Consider the following 19140-nt stretch of genomic DNA (forward strand, 5'->3'; position numbering starts at 1 on the left):
CACATCTCATTTTAAAAATCACTAAAAATAAAGCGTCTACACTAAACAGATTGTGTAAAAATCAAAAATGTCTGCACTTCCTGACACAACTGTGAAGCCATTACTACCTTAACTCTGATAAACAATCACATGACAAGAATTCGGAGACTTTTTGCATGTGGTAGGCTGAACTGCAGGCAGTGTTTGCACAGAGAAGATAGAACAGAATAGAATAGAATATCCTTTATTAGTCCAACAAGGGGAAATTTGCAGCGTCGCAGCAGCAAAGTGACAGTAAGAAAATCAAGAGAACACATTTATAAATTAAGACACAAAATATATACACTATACATACACAATATAAGTAAAAAAAAAAAGAAAATATTGAGAAAAAAATTCTGAATACAAGTTAAAAATCTAGCTAGTTAAATATCTGTAGTATGCAGAATGTACTGGTTACATCTATGGGCACCTGGAAAAATGTTGTACATGTTAATTCCAGGTTTTTAAATGTTCACAAAATTGCTATTCAAATAAACAACTTTTTTCTTCTTTTTTATGACTCACAGAATTGTAACTGTGTTCTACTGCACAGATAATATTTTTGAGTTCTCTCTTCTTCTTGCCAAGGTTGTACTGTTTCCATAGAGGCACAGGTCTTTATATTACAGTGAAAAATGAGCCCAGTGGGTAAAAAAAAAAAAAAAAACGCAACAGGGACAGAAAACAACCAGAAACTGCCTTGGGTTCAGAGTTAAAAACCACCTGATACCTTGACATCTGATCAGCTGGTATGATGGATGTGTGTCAGCCAACAGTTTGTGTATTTATTCTCAGTGCACCCAGGAAAAAAAAAAGGTGCAAACATTACCTGACAGTTGACAGTTTTGTGGCAGCAACTTGTCAAACTGCTTTAAGCGCATACCTTTATGTCACTCTTATCTCGAACGGAATCATTCAAAATCAATTGCTCAGCATTCCATTGTTCCACCTAGTTTATTCCCACCCTGCTCTGCGGCCCCTGGATAGATACCACTGGACTGAACCTGACAACTGCCCCCACCTTCCAGCCTCGCTGCTTTCTGAGGTGTCACATATCCACCACTCGCTCTTGTTGCTAAAGGCGGTGGGAAGGAGGAATGATTTGGCCAGAAATAGCAGTGTCACATGAGTGTGTGCAGTGACCAGTCATCCAGCTGCTCATCCTTACATGGAGCAATGCCCCATCCGTACAGTCAAATGCAAATAGGCGGTAACATTATCAACACAACAGCATTAACCAGTACAGACGGGTCATTCATATCCGAGGCGCTCCTCGCACGCTTCACTGCTCCCCAGAGTAAAACTGAGAGAGCGTGTGACGTTAAAATGCTCACGTGCGGTCACACCTGTTCAAACATCAAATCTATACTGCAGGATTAGTTATTAAAAATAGATAAATAGGTAGACGATGCAGTGAAGGCACACTGTTTTGCTGGAGCTCATTTGGAGGTAAAATGGGCGTAGATTTGTTTTCAACATGCAAAAAATAGCAATATATGTCATTGACAGATCACCCAAATAGCTTTTCTCATGCTTCTTTCAGTGTTTCCTCTCGTGCTTTACCCTTAAACATTTTCCAAAACCTCAAACTGACCCCAGGCCTTAGTGGCAAAATTATGACTCATTAAAGTCCAAGGTGCTCCTGAAAAACTATACACAAGCAAGACGAACGGGAGAATAATGTCCATTCTACCTTCCATAAATAAAACCACAAAGCCTCATGGTTTAGCAGTAAGCCTGTCATTAGCATAGTTAACACCAGGCCAGCACTCAAACAAGAGACGCTCTGTGTGACAGCGCTTTGATACAGACCCTGCCGCTTACAGAAGGCCACCAGAAACACTACAAAACAGCTCTCATGGCCTGAGTGGAGGGCACAAACAGGGCCAGGAGCAGCACAACAGGGTCAGAGAAAATGATGCAACTCACATCAGCAGTAACAAGCTAACTAGGGTAATAAGTGCCTAATTGTTTCACTGTCAGATGGTTTTCTTTTTTTCATGAGAACAATCCAGAGGTTTTGTCTTTAGGGAAGCAATAACCTTAAGAATAGAGCGTTTCTTGTAAGCGTCACCCTTAACAATTTAAATGAGGGTCTTTTTTGCTTCAAAGAAACCGAGATGGGGAAAGTACCAGGAAACCTATGGCGTGATTAAACAACTGAGTCAGATTTGTGAAGAAGACGGAGGAAAACTTTCAAAAATACCGCAGTCATTCTGTGAGGACAAAATCTCAGCATTATGAGCCATTAAGGCTCACTTATGGGTCGGAAAAGAATGCAGACCTACGTGACAGCGGTTACAGGAGGACAGACGATGCAAACATTTTTAATCGGTTGTAGGCTTAAACACACAGAAGGAGTTCCCCGAAACCAGCTGCATGTATATGTATGTGTGCGAGCCGCAAATATTTAAGTGTATCAATGCGGCCTCAAGTATTTTTGTGTCCAGGCGACTTAGATCCCATTAAATGCTGAGATAAAACTTAAACCAGCGGTTGTAAAGTAGTCAAAGAGATGCAGTGGTTTTGACTATTTTCCCCAGCTTTAATGTTACCCCGACCCTGGAGCATTGCTTAAATTAAATGATCAAAAAAATTGGCTATTCTGAAGTTGTTTTCAGCTTCTTTCTCCATCACTGACAGCCAGCAGCTTGGGCTCCTCTCAGTTTCCTCCCAACGACAACAACACTTGACCTTTTCTGTCCACTGTGCCTGTTTTGACCCTTGTTAATAAGAAATGAAAAGGCGCGTTATCAGCCCCACATGATCAATGGCATGCTTAAACAGGTTCTCAGCAATAACAAGGATTAAGCAACGCCGGTACGAGCAGACATGGAGCACACAAACACACAGCATGAAGCTTCACACTCTTTCTGTGCTATCATGTGATGTTGCCATGGCGAAGGAGGGCTCAGACATAACAGGGTGATTGTGCTCCGAGGGCGAGGTGGGCTGATCAGAGAGACAGTCTGTTCTCTGACTGCGACACTGCCAGTCCCGGTGCCAACTGCCCTTCCGCCCACAGAGATACAGACACACCCACTGGCAGAAGGGCCGGCCTGCACGGGGCCCCGCCATCATGGAAACCACAACACACACCTTTCCATTCACTTCTTCTTCTTCTTCCCTTTCATGCTGATCCACAAGGTCAAGATCATTTCTTCTTTTTCTCAGAAAACTGTGAATTCACTTTCTGATTTATTTGAAATTTCAGCTGCCTTTCATACTCCTACATGGCCTGCTATGCTGAAAAAAATATTTCTGACCTCTTGCTTTGATATAAAACATCAGATCAGAGTAAAAATTCTGCCATGAGCTGCACTTTTATGTTACACTGTAGGACAGCAACTAACAATTATTTTACATATCAATATGTTTAATCCACTTAATTGATCAACTAGCCATAAAGTCTGAAACATGGAAGCAAAAAAACTCCAATCACAGGTTTCAAATTGAGGTCTTCAAGTTTCAATAGGGATTTACAAATGTATTCAGTAAATGTGTTATGTACTTCAATAACTGATTATTTAAGGCACTTTGCAAGCTAAATTTGTAAACATTGTTTGGTGGAAGCCTCTCAGACAAGATGATGAGCTGCTTTTCTTTGTCATATACGATATCACAATCAGTACCTCTTTGTTTTGAACTATCAGTTGGACAAAACAAGATTTCTGAATGTGTCATCTGGACCTCAGCAAAACTGCAATACACAGTTTTCACCATCTCCTGCAAAACAATTACTTTTGACGATAATAACCATATTTATTGGTAGTGGAAATAGTAAGTCACAGTCCTATTTCATTGCCAATTTAATAAAAATATGCTTGAGATCATTTAAAAACACTAATTCCATTACATAGTTTGTCCACTGGAGAGCACAACAAGCATTTTTCAGCTGTAAAATGTCACATTTAGTTTGTCAATGTATTAACCATGTTTTTATTTAAGAAAATGAACTGAAATGCGTGAAATGTTGACATATAAAAACAACTATCGTTATCAAACTCTGTAAACTCTTAGTATAGTGTGTACGCTTGGATATCCTTATCTGTGAGATATCTAAATTGAAGATAACATGAAAAGATAACAAAGCAGCAAATCCTGTCTTTTAAGAAGCCAGAATCAGCAACATTTGCCAATTTTGCCAGTTTGAAAGTCGCAACTGACTTTCGGCCACTGTGGGGCAGCAGGTTTTGCTGACAACCCCGACACATTGTTAACTTTTAACATCTTTGCAAGCAGCTACTATTGACACATCTATGGCGTACGAAGCACCATCATCATTTATCTGCAGTCATGTTTGGGATCACCTAATAAATTTAACTAAAACCTTCATTCTCTTGCAGCTGTATTGATCGCCACCAAAATCTGGGATTATACTGGATAAGATTTCCACAATTATGTATCACACTTTATGGATTAATTCTATATAAAGCACAATATATTTGGTATGTGAGAAAAAATAATGCTGTATTAAATTCTGCACTCCTGGAGAACGTTCCTGTCACAAATTGAGAGGCTTAAGGTGATTTTAACACTGATTTGCAGCCAAGCCTGCAATTGAAATTGCAGTTAGAAACAATACAATCACCAAATCACAAAGGCGGCAATTTAGGATAGATGACTTGCAGTTATTAGATAATTAGACGAACACTGCAATTCAATTTTATTTAATTGAAGCAGATTGAAATTTTCAATGGCTGTTTATGCTTATGCCAAATGATCGGTGTATACCACCACAGCTCAAACATCTTACAGGACCCACGGTCGAAACTGTCCTCTCAGTCCCACATTTGACGGTATCTCATGTCATCATGTTAAAATCTCTTACACTGTGAATACTAAACTGAAAACTACAGTATCTGCCAGAAAAATCCCAATTTCCCCAAATCACTCGGCCTCACGTGGTGCTAAAAGTGGAGTCATGGATGGCAGAAAGCTCCTAGAAACCGTCAAACTTCCTGTGTACGTGTACTGAGAGAGCGCAGCCAGATGAAAACCAGTTGGCTCTCTCAGCATCGTGTTGAACATGAAAACATTACACAATGTACACATACCTCTTCCATGCGAACAAACAGCCTCCCCCCTTACCCTCTCTGCTGACAGCCAGCTTCAGCACAGAGAGCTTTGAAAACACAAGCTTTGGTTGCCTGACTTAACAGCACGTTAAATATGCAGCGTGTTTGTTATGAAGCAGTTGGATTTATGGGTTAGCACAGAAGAGAGACTCTATTGACTGTGTGGTCTAAGCTGTGGCTGCACCCTGTCGCCACAGAACTGGCAATTTAGTGTGAATCACTCTGCCTCGATTGTTTTTTTTTCCTTGAAAGGATTACATTTACAAAAGGCAGGTCAAAGTACAGTCAAATACACGCAATCTATCCCATACCCTTTCTGTGCAACCACCTTGATTCTACAAGATGGTGATGGAAATTTTTTTAATCAAGTGTCAGTCTAAAGGAGGCCAACATTCATTTTTTTCCTTGCTGCCAAAGCTGTCTGGTGACACAGCATCACTGCAGCAGGACTTCAACACAGAAGCCGGACTGGAATATTTCTTGGAAAGCGGACTGCGCTAGCAAATCAGACTGCTTCAAATGCAAAGCAGCAGATTACCCACCTGTGTGGCTGTAAGAACTTTAAATTTTTATAAATCCCTGCATGACTGAGTGGAAGCTTAGAGCTCGTTTTCCAGGCAGGCTGGCAGCTTCTAGAGTTATTACGAACTGTTTACGAGAGGCACAAATGTGAGTGATCGGTGCAAATAAATTCTAGTGCGATTTCATTATTAGTCAAGCACAGTATGAACCAAAAGCTGAGCGGCTAAGGGACAAACCACATGAGGACAAACACCCACAGCAGTGAGTCCTTAGTTGACCGGACCTTTACTGCTTGTCATTTGCTTTATGAAGACACAGACACATTCTCCTTTGTCCTTATCAAAGAATCCGGTCAACAGAAGCTTCAGACTTTGCACTTTTACATATACATTGAGCCTAATAGGCGTAAAAGTGTGTTAAAAAAGAGAGGTAAGTCATTAATAAGCCTATCTTATCATAATACATTTTCGTATCTGTCTTATAACCTTTAAGGCTAGACAAGATAGAGCAGTCAGTAGAGCTGGTTCTTCCAGTTTACGAGCCCCCACTGCATAAAAGCACTGATGACACATTTTCTCAGTGAGGCACTTATGAAAGAAAAGGACTGAAGGGAAAACATGTGAAATCATGGCAGGCAGACGCCAGCATTCTTCTTCTTTCTCACCATTTCTTATCATAGCATGCAGATTAATAATTAACCTGTTAAGCACATTCTAGCTGCTTGAATGCTGTGTACTTCCACTGCTATTGTATGCCATAGGATAAGTTATCTTTATTATGGCATGCATGTATTATATAGAAAACAATATGCAGGTGGAATTTTACAAGTGAGTGGACGAGGTAACCTGAATGAATGAGGATATAATACCATTCATGACAACAGGTACACAATAGATAATATATAGAGCTAATGTGCTTTTATTGATATGACAAGTTACTTTACAAACTGAAATTTTACATGAACTGTAGGTGGAAAAATTAAAATGTACTCCAGTAAACAAACTAAAACTGATCTACAAACAAACCATAGAGCAGCAGCATATTGCTATGAATAGTTTTACATTTTGAAACTTTGTGCTATTGTCAATAACGCTCATGCACTTTAAATTAAGTCATATTTCAGCACTTTTACTTGTGAATTCATATTTTTACAGTGTGATATTTTAGTTCAGTTCAGTTTCAAACAAAATTCAGGAACAAAACTTGGTACCCAGGCCCAGCAGTGAATAGAATAAATAACATTTTGCAGCAATATCTAAGATAAATGTATGATACATAAATAATGACATGACCTTAACTTCTAATCTAGATAAGTAAACAGTCTGGTGCATTACTTTGAACCCTCAGATGCATGAGTGGGTCAAAAAATGACCCGGTGACGTCATTTTCTTGCAATATCTTTCTAATGGAAAGTTTTTATCATTTCATTTTACAGCTATTCCTAAAAAACATGTTTTTGATATCATTCCATTTAAATTTTTAAGTTGTACTTTTAAAGAAATTGTAATTTTTATACTACTACCCCAAGCTCTTTATCACTGATAATATCATACAAGAGGTGATGCAGTGCACAAACTTGGAGGGGCAGAGAGCAGCAACAGTTGGAGGAACAGAGTGGAAAAATGTCAACAAAATGGATGTTGACATTCTTCTATTGCTGTTCTGTGTAATATTCTTGTTTTTCAATTGGCAAAATGTTTAAAATCTGTTATAAAGTGAAAGACATATTTGAAACAAGAACTCACTCTTGTGTGGACAAAAATATAATACAAACAATAATCCAAATTATTATTCTCAACCAAAATTACAAAAATGGCATAAAAAAATGCTTATACGAATCATATTTGACCCAATTATGGAAGAGCGTAGGGTCCAATCACTCGTGCATCCAAGGGTTAAGGGTGTTTTAGTTACTTTTTCTCATATTTCTGTATGTTTACTGTGTGTATTTCCCCACCGTTTGTGATTTTGTTTTTGGAAAACAGTTATTTATCACGATGAGCTGCAGAAACGTATTGTATTCCACACTAAATGTGAGGTCTGGAATCACCAAAAAAGCATAAGTTTATGTGAACAAGTCCTGCTTATTCCCTGTGTCTGCCTGTCTGTCTCTTTGTGTCTGCCTGTCTGTCTCTTTGTGTCTGCCTGTCTGTCTCTTTGTGTCTGCCTGTCAGTACCAGTGAGCAATTAAGACTCTCCACAAGTGACCCGAGGCACTTGTCAGACGGTTTAGGTCGCCTGGTCCCAACTTATTATTATTGGGCAATGGGGCGGTAGTAGAGTCGCTCTAGTGCGCATGCTCACTCTTCGACCCGCCTTGAGTGTCTGCTGCTCTGCGCACCAAAAGCCCACCAAAGGGGAAATGAACTCGCGTGATTAACAGGCAAATAAATAAAACGCTCAGTGAAAGCTCGTCTCTCTCGCAACCGAGCGCGAATCTCTCTGCTGTTTCTCCCCCTCTTTCGGTTTCCCCGCACTCGTTCCGAGAGACGGACGAGGCCGCCAGACACCGGAGATGAATCGGTGCTATTGTGATTGTGTGCTGTGGGGATGTGGAGCCACACACGTGTAGCTGCTCCATTCACTCTCCGTTCAGTTGCGTGCGAGCGGCGGCAACAGTACAAGCACGCACGAATCACACAACATAACAGCGGTGTCCGGGGGTAACAGTGAGGAAATCATGCTTCTAGAAGAGCCGCAGCAGCTGATCTATCACAGACACGCGTGTATTTTGCGCTGTATCCACACTTACCAGGCCTGTTCCTTCCTGAAACGCATCCCGCACAGACGCTCGCCACAAAGAAAATGCGCACAGAAAGTGGTCAAACGAGACAGAAACCGCAGTCGTATTGGTGAAGCACACATGTGCAGCGGGTTTTTCCCTCTTTCTGTCTTAGACAAAATGTACTTACCGACGAAATAGGACACCGTGGAGAAGGAGGGGGGTGAAATGTGCCGTTCCTCTTCGCCTCCACGCCTCTAGATCTCCGCCTGTATTCTCCCAGAACCGTTTCTACGTGGGCTGCGGCGAAAGGGAAAAATGTCAGATTCCAGCAGTGGCCGCGTCGCTCGCTTCCCCTCCTTCAGGAATGGTGGTTGTCCCCCCCGTCTGCGCTTCGGACTTCATGCGACCATGTTGCCCTGAATGTCGCCTGCTGCTGCTCTCATCCGGGCGTTTAGGGATTGAGCCGTCCGTCGTCTCAGCAGCGCTCAGGATGACAGCTTTGGGATGAAGGAGGAGGAGGAGGAGGGGGGAGTAGCGTGAGACAGGGAAGGAGAGAGAGAGGGGGAGAGAGAGAGGAGCAGTGGTCAATCTGGTGAGGGCAAGGTTAGACCATATGGTGGGATGCAGTGCCATTAATATGCTCAATGGAAAAGGAGGTTAAAATGGATTATAGAAGGAGGCCAACTCTGCGTTTTGAGCAGATTTAATTGGTTAGACTGTTGCCGATCAGAGTGACAACTTGAATATTTATTTGCAGTGGCTCAACTTTGCTTTAAATCTGTGTTTATATGCTGAGACAAATGTCATTTTTCTGGATACAAAAGACGATAAAGGGTATTTTTCTCCGCGTAAAGACACCAACGAAGGCCCCAGTGAACTGTGTACCTTCTGATCTAATTACCAGCAAACACGCTGTTCTGTTCCCTTCCCATTGTCTGTTTTCATTGTGGATAGTGTGTGACTGGGAAGGGCGAGCGGAGGAATCCGTTTTTACGCGTCTGTGATATTTCTTGGAAAATCGGTCGATCACCATTGATTTAGCTCGTATTTTAGGTCTTAAAGGTGGAATTTGGGTCGCATGTGATGACTGGGTGCATGATAATGTTTAATCCGTCCACGTATTGCCATCTATTATGACTGTGGCCACGTGCGCAAAGCATAAATGTGTTACATAACCGGCCGAGCCAGTCAACAACAGTGGGTGGGAGAGAGAGAGAGAAAGAGAGAGGTAGAGGAGGAGGAGGGGTCGTTTGGAGGGTAATTAAACCAGACTCATAGCTGAGATTTGCTACTTTCATTGAATAATTAAATAAGTAGACAATTTGCCAAAAAAAAAAAATCCCTTGTGCCAAATGGTTCCAATTTAACCTTTGATTTCCCCTTGGAGAGGCTTCAGTCTGTTACAACCCTCTAAAAAATCCACATTTTTTGTATTTAATGGTAAGATGTAGCAGAACTGGTGTATGTGTTCTGAGAAATAAGTTCCCTTTTCATTTGTGTAAATGGGTCTTGTTTAGACATGACTCTGTTCCATCCAGCCAGTGGTTGGGTGGAACAAGTGACTCTTCACACGCCTAGATGGGCCAACCGTTTTATTCCACAGTGGTCGAAGCGCTCATATAAATTCTCTCAAACTACACAAGACCACAGCAGTTCACCAATGACATTTTAGCTTGTTGAGGAACTTTCTGAACATGCACTCCTAATATATCCAACGGGGCTTTTCCTGCCATCATAAAGTGTCTGACAGCAGATTTACAACAATGATATGACTGTTTTAATGCTTATTCTAAAATGCATAGAACAACAGTTTATATATTCAGATGCTACTGTATTTCTAGGTTCACGCTCACTGATCAGACACAACATTAAAACCACAAACAGGTGAAGTGAATCCCACTGATCTTCTCATTATGCAATGTTACTGGGAAACGTTCTGTCCTGGCATTCATGTTAACACCCACTTAACCATTGTTCTAGACCAAGCAGATGCCAAAGGCCCCACCCTGCATCCCACAGGACCCAAAAGATCTGCTGCCAACGTCTCAAATCCAGACACCTCTGGATGTCCCGTGTCCATGCCCCGACAGGTTGGAGCTGTTTTGATGGGACAAACCAGACCAAGACGATATTCGGCAGGTGGTTTTAAAATGTTATGGCTAATTGGTGTGTGTTTTCCATTTCCACAAGCTGTCCTCCTCGTGCCCTGAAGGACTACCCAATAAACACAAACATAACCTCTCAAGCAGGTGAACCAGCTCGTCTCAAATGCTTAGACGGAGAGTAAGTTCAGAGTATTGAATAAGATGTCTGGATCAAGAAATATTCAAATATGCCACACCAACTTGCGTTTGGGTTCATCTATGCGCAAAAAGGTTTCAGAATCTTAACCTGGGTTGGTCCAAACTTAGAGATTAATAGATAGTTTATTTATCCTCTCGGGGACATTCAAGGTATCCAGTAGCTCAGACATGTTGCATGAAAGAAAAATAAGAAAACCAGTGTAAAAAAAATGTGCAATCAATGTGACAATCATGCCAGTAGAAGAAATAAGGTGCCAAAATTGCAGTTTTTTACAATAAAGATGCAAAATTGCTAGTATTTACAATAAAAAGAGCATTAAAAAGTCTAAACGGAGTGTAAAAATACAACTAATTACAACCATACAGAGTGGTGTTTGGGTCGTGATGGGCCAGAATTATTGGTTTTATTGCTCAGTTGAGAGATAAAATGATCAAATATAGGGGTTTGGTTACACTGGTGACCGGCTGAATCAAGTTCTGGATAAAGTTCAGTAATATGATACCTCTTGAAAACATGCAGTTGGACTAAGTTTAACGTAAATGGAGTTCTGACTGAAGGTCTAGGTCTGATCTGACTCTTCCCAGCAAAATAGTCTTTCTAGTTTTGAAATTTCTTAAAAAAAAAAAAAAAAAACAAACAAAATAAAAACAGCTTAAATGTAAAGTTTATTTCCTTTGCTCAATAAAATGAAGCAATCTTGTTCAAAATCTGACTTTTTTTTAACAGCAGCACTTGTCAACCAAATGCCTGGGGTCAACATCTTGTGCCTCAGATGTACTGTCTGCTCTCTAGCAGCCACACAGCAAATATCACATCTAGATCACAGTTACAGGAAATTGATCCTCTTTGTTCTTCCGTTCCTGGAGTCTTCTCATACCAACTTGAGTTCCATTTGGCGACACTACTATTTACTGTAGTCTGTGTTGTTATGATAAAGAAACCACAAAATCTGTCAAAGAGAATAAAATGCTGTTTTGCAGCAGATGGATGGGAGTTGCGTAATTAACTGAGGGATTTGCAAACAGAAATTGTATGCAAAAGCCATTAATTAGGTGAACTACAGGTTAGCTTTGTCACACTAGATAATGCGTACGTTCTCTAGGAGTCTCCTGTCCAGACAGGCCTGGTTGGGCGTGGTGTTTACCACATTTTCTGAATAGACTCCCACCTTTCAAACAAACCTTTACTTCAAATGCGTCACATGTGGTATAATCTTTATGGCTTCCTAAAATCAACAACTGGATTTCATAATATAGTTATAGGAGCAGTTAAAACCAAACAACACGATGCAGGATCCTGTCATACATGCAAGTTTTTCCAACTGTCTTTGGCTCCAAGCTTTATGCATGTTGAATCTGCATAATCGATTTTAATCAGTTGTTTACGATGCAATAAAATGTTTTGCCTTCATTTTCTTTTTGTGCCGGACTTCATGCTCATATAGTTTCTTTTTTGAAAAACTTTTTGACATCAACATGCTGCAGTCCAGTTACATAACACCCACCACTGTGGGCTATATTGTTTCGTCCTCACTCAAATGGTTACCATAGAGTTACTTGCTGTATACATCTCACTGCCTCATGTTAGTTTGCCAGCTCACCAACTGCATTAAGTGAGTTTTTTTGACTGCAGTACAACAAATGAAAAATCAATACTGACACATCATCAAGTTGTAGATGCAGAAAAATCTTAGAGTTCATTAGGGGTTAAATGATGACTCGGCCACTTGGATGAGTGTAATGTTAGTTACTTAAAGGGTTACAGTACCTTATATGGTGTAGTTGTATTAGTTCTTGCATGTGACTGGCATAGAAAATGTCACCATATTTATCTAAGTATTATTTTTTCCTATGGTGTTGTTTTACATCAATATTTATTACTTCACACGGACTTCGGCCCACCTGAGTTGTGTCTTCCAGTTAATGACATGTAGCAGGGCAGGTATAAAAGTTAGGTAACTGCTTTTGGTGGGGTGTTATTACACGGCTTGGGACCAATAAATGCCATTATTGGTGCTTTAAATCTTACATCCATCTCACGCCTGTCTGGCAAAAACCTGGAATCACTGCCAGTCTTTCCTGGCAATAAATTCAAGTCTTGCAACCTGTTTTTTGCCTCCACTTATATGTTTATTCCGTATGGGGCCATTTTCATGTGTGGTTAATTTTACATGTTGTTTTTAGACATTTACTTTGTCATAAATTAACATGATGCAGGCAAACTGTATTTATAGATGTTTGTCATGATGACATGGCATGCCAAATAACTTTTTATACCTGATAAAATTATCACAAAGGTCAGGGGTTGAGTTATCTGCCATTTGAAATTTTATTTTTATGATGTTATTTCACATGTGAAATATCTCAAATCTACATACTCCTCCCTGTTCTACCCATCCATCCATTATCTATACACCGCTTAATCCTCACTAGGGTCGCGGGGGGGGCTGGAGTCTATCCCAGCTGACTCAGGTGAAGGCAGGGGACACCCTAGACAGGTCACCAGTCTGTCACAGGGCCACATACAAAGACAAACAAGCACTCTCACATTCACACCTACGGGCAATTTAGAGTAATCAATTAACCTCAGCATATTTTTGGACTGTGGGAGGAAGCCGGAGTACCCGGAGAAAACCCACGCATGCACAGGGAGAACATGCAAACTCCATGCAGAAAGATCCCGGGAAAGCCGGGACGCGAACCAGGGATCTTCTTGCTGCAAGGCGAAAGTGCTAACCACTACGCCACTGTGCAGCCCCTGTTCTACCCTTTTTTTGTTAAAGTTTACACAGACAACAATGAATTTAATGTGATTTTTTTGTGTGCTTCTGCGACAAAACTTCTTGTTTTCTGTCCAATAAATTCCACTCTGTTTACACTTTTTTTTTTTTTTTACTAAATTAACAACAAAATGTTCACATTGAACATTAAATGCTGACAACAACATCCAGTTTTCTGGTCTTTATGTTTAGATAACTAATGCGTGCTTCTCTAAAGAGAAACAATTGTTCCTTGGATTAAATACTGAATGAATATACACTAGTTTAAAGCATAAAACAGGATATGAATGCTTATGTGCAACCTAGAAGCTCTTAGTTGCATGTGAATGTAACTGTGCGGTATAGGTTAGATATCCCTGCCATTTCCTCGACTCTATTTTCTTTATTATTTTTTGTTAAACCACCCAGTCTTTGAATATAATCCTTTGTTATTTTTACTTCAAGTTAAAATATTTGCTGCACATGCTCTCCAGGGATCCTCTGTATATGAGTACCACCACGCTGTGAAAACTCCCTCTTGACCTTTACAGACTGTAGATGTCCATCATGTTCTCCAGATGATATTACACATAGATGTGAGTCATACTGTATAATATGAGTGTACACCCAATACTGATTTTCCTACCTCTGACACTCCAAGTAATTTGAGTAGTAATTTAAAGCATGTAACATAGTCATTTAATACATTAAATATTTGCTGCCATCTTGTGGCCACTTACTGCTTTTCATTTTCTCAAGGACCTCATAATTCTCTTTTGGGATGTACAATACATCGATTTAATCTCATCTGGGCACTTATTGACTAATATTTTAGGAAGTTTATGACACTTATCCACCTTTTAACTTGACCTTTCCAGGCCAGCAGGCACCGAGGGGAATTTTATTTATTTATGAAGTAGGAACTAAAATAAGAAATAATGTGTGCTCGTTTTAACCACACTTAATATCAAGTATACAAGTGCACGCCCTCTAATACAAGTCACAGAATATTATTAAAATCTGCACATCCAAATATTTCCGTATATATTTTAGTGTGCTAAATTTAATTAGGTTTGTGCTACTTGTTGATTAGGCACAGAAATCCATACAAAAAAATCTAAGTTTAGTAAATACGCTAACTGAATTACAGTGAGTTAATTTCTCAGCTGGGCAGGGACTTCCTGAGCTTAAATAGTGAGCTTCAGAGATGCTGGAGGCGGACTTTGTTATCTTTGGAGTCAGACTTGCTATTTCTCTATTTGCAGTTTTTATTTTAAGTTAAACCAGGAGTCACCAACCTTTTTGAACCCGAGAGCAACTTCAAGGGTACTGAGTAGTACAAAGGGCACTTTGATGGATACAAACTTCCTCAATAGCAAACTTGCACCATCATCTTTAAACAATAATAAAAATAATGAAAATAATATGTAAAAAGACTGTCTGATCACATTTATGTTAATTATTCCTTACAATAATTATTAACAACGATTTCCACAACAATGACGGTAGGAAACACACACACACATATATGGAAATCTGTTCCAATATTTAAAAGTCAGAGGTATCCCATCTCTGAAACTTTGGTAAATATCTTTCTTGGCAGTTTTGTATGAATCAGCATATTTGCAGCATTTTGTTCAAAATCACACCAGTTACATTTCTGTGCAAACTGTCACTTCTAACATTTTTAGGAAATCATTAACTGTCATCAAATCATGCTTCATTTGTGCAAACCTCTACCTTTGTAACATTTTTGAACAATTCATGAACTCTATCCCATGTTTGTACAAATTATCAGTTATTTAAGAAAAAAAATCAACTCTTTCACATTTGGAAATGAATCCTATCACATTAGTAATAATCACCAGCATTTTTCACCAGCATTGCAACATTTTTTACAGATCGTAACAACAAATCATTACATGTTTTCAACAAATTATTTTTCGCATTTTTGTGTAATGGCATGGTGTTTTGAATGACAACATGTGTTACCTCTTTCTTTGTCTGTAAATGTGTGTTAGTGGGAAGCCTGGCATTGCAGAGCTTATCATGTCTTACCTTTATCTTGCAGCTCACAGTTCAGATGGTTCAGTTTCCCAGTGATGTCCGTTAAAAATGCAAGGGCAAGAATCCACTCAGTGTCGTCAAGCAGCAAGATGTCCTCCACTTTGGATTGCATCAACTCTTTGATTTCGGCCAACAGTGACAAAAAACGCTGCAAAACTGGTCCCTGCTGATCCATGGGGTTTCTGTGTGTAGTAACAGGTCACCATGTTCAGCTAACAGCTCCTCCAGCAGCACCTTCAACGTCCTGGTTGTTTGGCTTTGGAGCCATTTATGATCTTCACGAGTCATCACATGATCAAATCCGGCCACTTTTGTACATACATATGTCCTGCTGGTGAATGATGCAGCGGTAATGTAGGAATGTTGGGAAGTCTGGATCACCTCTGCATCGTACAATGAAGCCTGCATGGCGACCCGTCATGGAGGAGCCCCGTCTGTCGCCACTGAAAAAAGCTTTTCTAATGGTACATTTTTCTCCACGAAGAAACATTTCTGAAGACACCTCTGGGCAGACTGGAGTGAAAAGGGACCTGCAGACACAAAGAGGGTATTAACTCAGAGGAAACGTTTTCTAGACAGGACACAGACATGGACCTCCTGCTGAGATCTGCTCATTTACATTGGAATAGGGCAGCAGTGACTCAGTCACCAGGCAGGAAAAATTTGAAACCACAAAGTATCAAAAATACATAATAAAGTTGTAACAAAGTACACATTCTCAGAAAAAAAAAAAAATATGTTGTGTAAGATAAATAAACTATCATTAAGGATATTATCATCAACAAAATGAGGTAAGGGTCCAAAAAGGTTCATTTGGTCAAAAGTTTTCAATATTTTAAAGGTTTCAAATTGACCAGTGTGGTAATTCGTGCTGACCAGTGTGCTGACCAGTGTGGTGATTATTAATTACCACACTGATCACTATAAAAGACTCTTCAAAATAGGAGATAAGATTGACCTGATACTTTCTAAAGCACACATTGCATTATTTAAGGTATTGTAGAAGGTGCACAAGCATTATAGAAGGAAACAAATAATTGTTTTGTGCTAAATGGCATGTTGAATCATATGGATGCATTGTTATAAGCATTGTTATGAAGAACATTCCTTTCACAGATGTGTGGGATTATTTTGACTCTTTGTTATTGTTATTGCACATCCAAGGACAATGATGGCGCTGCAGGGCCCTCTGAGAAGATGTCCTACATCCATTTGGACTGAAGAAGAAGACCCAGTGTCCATGGATTATTTCTGACCAATCCTGAAAACTTCAATTGCACTACTGTACGTCCGAAACCCGTCCGCGGGGCTTTTCCTGTTGGTAGTGCGCATACAGTCTATGTGCTACCAGGTGGCTAGTTAGCATGGAAGCTTTGTAGCGGCTAAAGTAGCGTCTCTCCACATTGTGCCGCTTTGCCGACGCAATAGTCGCCCCGCAAATAGGACGCATATCTTTCACTGTCGTGAAAAAGAACTCTTCCTCCCAGTCATCGTGAAAATAGTGTTTTCTCTTTCAATTCTCTGTCATGCTCTGGGGGTAAAAACCACACCTAGCTTCCCGAAGTGTCTTTTTTTTTTTTTTTTAAACTTCCTTTTTTTTGCTTCCCGAAGTGTCTGCGCCCGGACGCTTCAGCAGAGTGACGTGGTGGTTGGACATGCGCAGTGAACTTTGACTCGGAAGAGGTCAAAGTTCATTTACACCAAAGACGTTGTTGTTTTTTTTTTTTTTTTTAATTATAATAAATGTTGTAATTTAAAATTTGCATTAATGTAAGTATTTCCGATTTAAAAATAACAGCAACTATAATTTTTTATAAGGAATTTCATGGTGACTGGTGTTATTTTTAGTGTTGGGGGCAACTCACGTGGTCTCTGCGGCCAACCAGTCGCCCGCGGGCACTGTGTTGACTACCACTGAGTTAAACCCACTAAGCTGCTGGTGGTAGCTTTACAGACAGCAGGATGGATTCCCACATATGTGTACCTACACTTTTGTCTTTTCCATGATAATATTGTACATTTACATCCAAAAAAAGCATTTCTCCAAGTTGTCACTGAACTTCCCAACAGCAGGGAAAATCACATATCCATGCAGTTTAAAAAATACATAGCTATGATTGAAGGTTTTGTTGGAAAATAAGGGGGGAATATTAAGCAGAAATTTTGAGCATCAAACACTTAATTCTCTGCTTTCCGGTAAAATTTTATGCAACAATCTGTATTTTTTCTGCATCAATTTGTGGTTAAAATATTCTTATTCATATAAAAAAATGAAATTCAGACACCAGGTGACAATTCAAAACATAAGATATAATGGTTTATATAAAGGCTCTTGTGCATTATATATTGCTTTCAAATATTTATTCTGTTTTCTCATAGGCTATTATCCCTGATGCATCAACAAATATTATCGTGATTCCCTCCTCTCTCCTCATTTGTGAAGGTTTTTGAGGGATGTAACCTCTTTAAATGTGCATATTACACCTAAAAATAAAATGATAAATCACATTTAATTTATTTATAGTTATACAGAACAAAAATATAAATGCAGCATGTAATATTTTATGAATTTCTACCCATACCTCTTTTCCTACGTAGGACTCAAACATCAGTAAAAAGTGACACGTGAAAAATAAAGTTTATAAGACTGTTTTTGTACTAATGTCTCCTTATTTCTGCACTATCCCCTTTGTTGCAAATTTTCCTGCTGTGGGATTAATAAAGGCTTATCTTTTGTTACTTCTGGGATTGTATCATTAATAGTCTCTGGTTAAAAGAGTGTCTGTGTACTAAAACCACACCTGACTGGACTGTGGACTGACTCAGTGGTCTACAATCTATTACCAGTTAAGTAGCTGAAAAACTTTTCGTGTATTATTTGCTAAATTTCTTTTTTTTTCTTTGCAGGATGACACATTGGCTAGCACTGTTGCCTCACAGCTAGAAGGTGGTTTCAAATCTGAGTTTAAATTTCAGCCAGAGAGTTTGTGTGGGATATCAGGAGATTATGAATTGTCTATAGGTGTTGGCTGGTTGTCTGTCTCTGCAATGGAGCGGAAATGGCCTTTCGCCTTAAGTCAGCTGGGCTCCAGTCTTCCTGTGACGCTCTACGAGAAATAGATAATATACAATAACAATATAAGGATATCCCTTTCTGTATGCATAACAAACGAAATGAGATTTGTAAGTTTTTCTTCAAGTCAGAAAAAAGACTATTTGCATGCTGACTCTATATTTCTGCTCACTTTATATTCTCTGGTGTCTTCACTATATATTCTACACTTATGCATATAGATTTAAAAATGGACACAACAAAGGTCAACGGAGCAGTTCCAATCTTCATTTGTACTTTAATTTACCTGTGAGTACACGCACTTGAGTAAATGTGTTTGCTTCCATTCCAACCCTGGTTATATGGGATCTATCTCTACAGTGAGAGTTGTGTACTTTCTGCAGCTCTGTTGTCGTGGATGCGCTCCATGTCCATCTGTTTCCACAACAGATAAAGAATCAGCTGAAACAAAGCAGTCAGCTGTTCCTTATAAACTACAGTATATACAGTGCGTGCAGATCAGTCCATCATTCATCAGCTGCATTCACTGTCCTGCCCCCCCACCACCTTATCCCACTCGTGGACGCGCACACGCACGGCGCACACCCTCCAC

At 39.7% G+C, this 19140-nt stretch overlaps 1 protein-coding gene across 4 annotated transcripts in view; it reads right to left on the bottom strand.

Annotated features, from left to right (window-relative positions):
* slc20a2 (solute carrier family 20 member 2) overlaps positions 1-8849 on the bottom strand; it is a 56901-nt gene extending 48052 nt beyond the window's left edge. For 2 of the 4 annotated variants that reach the window (XM_035956505.2, XM_023288640.3), the window contains exon 1: positions 8534-8848. The gene's annotated coding sequence lies outside the window, so the exon portion shown is untranslated. The other 2 variants (XM_023288641.3, XM_023288644.3) reach the window with 2 other exon arrangements.
* Between the last annotated feature and the right edge of the window lie 10291 nt (positions 8850-19140).

This window comes from Amphiprion ocellaris, chromosome 6 (genome assembly GCF_022539595.1).
Source record: "Amphiprion ocellaris isolate individual 3 ecotype Okinawa chromosome 6, ASM2253959v1, whole genome shotgun sequence".
NCBI classification, from domain to species: domain Eukaryota; kingdom Metazoa; phylum Chordata; class Actinopteri; family Pomacentridae; genus Amphiprion; species Amphiprion ocellaris.